This window comes from Ornithodoros turicata, chromosome 2 (genome assembly GCF_037126465.1).
Source record: "Ornithodoros turicata isolate Travis chromosome 2, ASM3712646v1, whole genome shotgun sequence".
NCBI lineage: Eukaryota > Metazoa > Arthropoda > Arachnida > Ixodida > Argasidae > Ornithodoros > Ornithodoros turicata.
This window is the reverse complement of record NC_088202.1, coordinates 26,563,186-26,568,216: the sequence shown is the minus strand read 5'-3', so window position 1 is coordinate 26,568,216 and position 5,031 is coordinate 26,563,186. Positions and strand designations below refer to the sequence as shown.

The window sequence follows — 5,031 nt, the reverse complement described above, 5'->3', positions numbered from 1 at the left end:
ATATGGTTACCCCAGCTTAAATTAGATGCAAGATGCACTCCAAGATACTTGTATGAATCAGATTTTAGGATCGAGCGATTATCAAGTGTGTATGAATAATGATAAGACTGCTTAGCGCGTCCCTTATGAAAATGCATTTTGTCTTTCTGCAGACTTCTTGTGGACTTCTTGTTTCCTGTCTTGACAGTGTGTTGACTTCGACTTCTTGTTGATCAAGTCAACAGGAATTGCTGTTGACATCATGTTGACAGTCTTTTGAAATACCTTATGTGTACCTTGTGTGGACAATGTACATAGGTGTCGTTGTTGACGCTTTGTGGACTTTCTGTGCACCTGTGTAATGAGTATTTATTTCGACCGTTTTATTTTATAGATATATTTTGTATTATTAATTACTGCATTATCGGCCAGTAATGTCCCAGAGGTCGACCTCTGGGGGTACCGAGCATTTCCTAACGGGGTGGGGGGTGGCGGTATATATGTATAGAGGCATATTTGTGAATCTATTCATTGGGAGACAGGCTGTATGGGTAATATTAGCAATTTCAGGGTGAGTAAAAAAAAAAACGGGAGGTAGACAGATCAGTGTTACCGTCTTTCCACTAAACAAAGCGGTATTTGAATCTGAACTTATGATCAAATGTAGCTTAAATGACACTTTGCCACATTTTAGCTGCACACTAAAGCTCTAAATACATTTTCGTTGGCTTTGGGAAGGCGCTTCCTCGTATTATTTATATTTCAGTTTATTATGCAATATATTTCCAACTTATACGACCACATGAGGATCATGCGCATGCGACAAGTTTGCTCCACATTTTGACTCTGCGCCGCCGTGCTTCACCCTCGCCCCTCGCCTCGTCACGAAGGAGTCATCGCCATTAGCATCATCGGAATGTCGTTGGAACCGTTGCAAGACGTTTGAACGGTCTCCGCGCTCGCTCGTCCATTTGTGAACAAAGGAGGCCGTGATTTTGCGTCGTATGGGGTAAGCTGTGTGACCGAAGTGTGTGATTAAGCTCCACTTGTATTCACACCATGACTGTTGGCTTTTGTTGTTTGTTTGGAGCAGCGGCTGCAGTGTTGCGTCCCGTCAGGTAAGCGTACAAGTATCAGTTCGTGGCCGGTGTTGCTTCTGCTAATTTCATTCTCGTTGTTGCAGGCCATGAAAGAAGGAAGGAGGATATGATTTTGCGTCGTAATGGGTAAGCTGTGTGATCGGAGTGTGTGATTAAGCTTCGCATGTATTCACACCATGACTGTTGTGCTGTAGGTTTTTGTTGTTTGTTCGGAGCAGCGGCTGCAGTGTTGCGTCCCGTCAGGTAAGTGTACACTTCGTGGCTGGTGTTGATTCTCCTAATTTCATTTTTTTCTTGCAGGCTCTACTTTGTTGAACACTAAGCTGGGTGAACCAACTTTGTTGTTGCTATGACCGTATTACTCAGTTTTACTCACTTGTGTTTGAACGTTACTAATTTGCGATTGCACGCCCTATTTCAGACACATATCTCTCCAGCGCTTCAGAGACGTCGCTGGCGCCGAAATTCTAGCTGTTTCACCGTGGGTCGCCAGAAGAACAGCAGATCATTGACTCTATTGTGCGACGCGACACTATGTGGCACGAAGGATGTGTACGTGTGAAATACGTAACTACTGTGTGCGCGGGATGTTTTGTATGATTGTGTCGACACTGGATACCACTTTCAAGGTATGCATTTTCGGAATAAAGTAGATACATATATAATTTTGCAGTACTTCATTTCGTGTATTTTCTGCGTGTTGCGAGTAAGTGAACATATGCACTCTTAAAAATGAACTTCACCGCATAGCATGCTCCTAGCCGACCATCAACTCGAATGATATCGCTATGTGACCTGATTTGTTCAAAACGGTAGGCGCACGGCTTTTTTGTGATACTTACGCTGTTCATAATTGTCACAAAAATGGCGTACACCTCCCGTTTTCAGGCAGATAACGATATTCGAGATGATGATTGGCCAGGAGTGTGCTATGCGGTGAAGTTCATTTCTAAGAGAGTGGAGTCACAGGAAGTCTACAAAAAGTCTTCACATCATACGCGGGATGGTGTTACCAGAATTATGTTGACAGTACACAGAAAGAGAACAAAAAATTCCACAGCTATTCTGTAGCCAAATGTCTACAGAAAGTTGAGGGCCATAAGTCAACAAGAAGTAAACATATGATGTAAACATGAAAGCAACACAAACTCTGAAGAATGTTTGTTTTCCATGTTGACCTTGGTCTGTAGAAAGTAAACAGAAACTAAACACCCATTTTCATAAGGGATGTGCACACTTCGAAACATTAAGTGATAGGAGCCAAGTGGAACACCAGACGTTGATTCGATCGAGGTCATGCTGTAAGCAATGTCGGTCAGAGTCAGAAAAAACGGGGCGATATAAGACGCAATCGTCGGCAAAAAGACGTATGGATGAAGATATGGAGTTCGGGAGGTCGTTGATAAAGATAAGAAAGAGAAGGGGACCAAGTACAGAACCCTGAGGCACGCCGGAAGATACAGGAAGGGGTGTAGAAGTATGGTCGTTTATCGTCACCATTTGAGAACGGTTGGTCAGGTAATTTTCAATCCATTTCAACACAAGCGGGCATAAATTAAGAGAGGAGAGTTTACGAATGAGATGGGCGTGACAAACAGAGTCAAAAGCTTTGGCAAAGTCTAAGAAAATGGCGTCCGTGCATACGTTATCTAAATTACTTTGAACATCATGAATAAACCATGCAAGTTGCGTCTCGCAAGAGTATCCTTTTCGGAAACCGTGTTGAGATTCGTAGCAAAAAGAGTTTGATTCAAGATGAAGAGAAATAGCTGAGAAGATAATGTGTTCTAAGATTTTACATGAAACACTTGTTAGGGATATCGGACGGTAATTGAGAGGATTATTTTTGTCACCTTTTTTGTGTATTGGTACTATCTTCGACAGCCGCCAGTCGACTGGAACTTGACCGAGCCTAAGTGACTGTGAGGAGATAAGAGACACGTATTGTGATGATATATATTTCGTATTCTTTAGTACTTTGGCGTTGATACCATCTGGGCCGCATGCTGATGACAGCTTCATTGTATCGATTATCTTGACGATGCCATTGGGGGAGATGGTGATGGGGGAGATGGGGGAATATGAGCTTACCGGTAGTGGCGGGAAGACTCCAGTTATATGCGTGACCTTGCTTCTGGTGAGTGTCAAGGAGAGGGCAGTTCAGCGTTGTGTTCAGGCTTTGGAGTCGGGGTTTCGGTCGTTTGTGCAGAGCTGCCCTTGGATGAATGACAAGGAGCAGGGGAAGACGGCTGACCTTGGCACGCTTCCGTTATTAGTTTTGCGTCGCGTCAGAGCAGGTATGGTGTTGTGGGGATGGGTCCAGCATTAAGGAGCGCCGCGCTGTTATATCGGATGTAGCAGGTGTGGTCGGGAAGGGTTTGCCGTTCAGCGTTGTATTTGGAGTTGGGGACTCTGGCGCAGCACTTAGATGGCATCCGTAAGGGATAGAAAATGAGGGTCGACACTGGCGCTCTCGCGCTATTTGATTTGCATCGCTTGAGTGCAGGTGCGGTGGAGGATGGCTCCAGAGCTTAAAGAAGCGGCGCGTTCGGGCTTATGAATCAGTTATGAAAATCAGTCTCCTGGCACTCGTTCTTTTCCTTTTTGTTACTGCCTGCAGAGAAACATTCCTGGTGTCTGGGCGAATGAGCGAGTACATGGAAATATGGGACGGGTATTTATATACTGGTTCAACACTGAAAAAGTTGACTCGAGCTCAACTCCGGCAAGCGCTAATTTTTAGCGGCTTGGAACAATGCGAGGAGGAAAATATCGTGCTATGTTCTAGCGCTATATATCAAATCGCTGTTTGTCGGAACAGGCCTTTAATGTAAGCATTGTTTTTCCTCGTATTTGGTGTGAAGGTATACTGCACAGCAGGCATGCACCGCGACATCGTCTGCTTTTGGCACTGTACCACAGTGCACATTGAATAATAATATAATTTGGAGTAAATTTACGCACATCGTGAGTCAGCCCATTTGTGTGACGAGATGGTGCACGTGCCGACGAGACGACCACAAAGTAGATGTAGAAAGGACGCGCGCTTGCTTACAACTAACTTTAATTGGCATCAGCCGAAGATATAGAGGTTCAAAGGAGCAAAGGAGTATAATCGGTTCAGTAAGGTGATTGCAATCAATCAACAAGGTTATCTCTCGTCACCCTTCCAGGAAGCTCATTTCAATCATGTGCAAATATATCGAAGTGTTACCTACACATTTTTTACCTAATTTTCTTATATGATAAGCATCTACTATCTCCCGTGCCGTCACATCCCTGCTCCTGCACAATATTCTTGACTCATTTAAAATCGGTTTGCATGTGCAGCTTTTACAGTGGGCTGGCAGATGTACACAGGGGGCATCTTTTACGGACAGCTGATGTTCGCGTAATTGGTCATTCACACAATGGCCGGTCTGTCCTACATATACGCTACCACAAGTGAGGGGTATACACAACTCCCGCCGCGCACTTCACGTAGACATTGTGGTGATTCTTGCCGCATCCCTCCTTTTCTTGTTGTTTTTCCTCCCTGGATATGCGAGCACATAGCCTGCCCAACTTTGAAGGGGCTGAGAACACTACCGGTATACCGTGCTTGTTGGCCACCTTCTTCCAGTTGTGTGATGTCCTGTGCACACATTGTACAATCTCTGGCCTTTTTCTTTCTTTTATTTCTTGTCTTTTTCATTTTTCTCACTCTCTCGCCTTATACTTCTTGACTAAAGCTTCCGCGCTTCCCATCCGCACTGATGAAAGGTATCCCGCCCCCTTCAGTCTGTCAAGCTGTTTATTGAAACATTCCTCCATGGCATAAGGGCATGATTTTTTTAGAAACGACTCTATGTAATTTGAAGCTATGGCTCGCTTCGCCGTTTTCGAGTGGGAAGAGTCGTAGGGCAACAGTCCTTTGTGAGTTCTAGGTGAATAGTGCCAGCACACGTAGTCA

The 5,031-nt window shown here is 44.5% G+C and overlaps 1 long non-coding RNA gene across 1 annotated transcript; it reads left to right on the top strand.

Annotated features, from left to right (window-relative positions):
- Window positions 1-573: 573 nt before the first annotated feature.
- On the top strand, window positions 574-2,301 carry LOC135383251 (uncharacterized). Its single transcript, XR_010419771.1, has 6 exons — window positions 574-988; window positions 1,073-1,097; window positions 1,163-1,205; window positions 1,274-1,322; window positions 1,380-1,406; window positions 1,501-2,301. It is a non-coding gene; the product is annotated as an uncharacterized LOC135383251 (long non-coding RNA).
- Window positions 2,302-5,031: the final 2,730 nt, after the last annotated feature.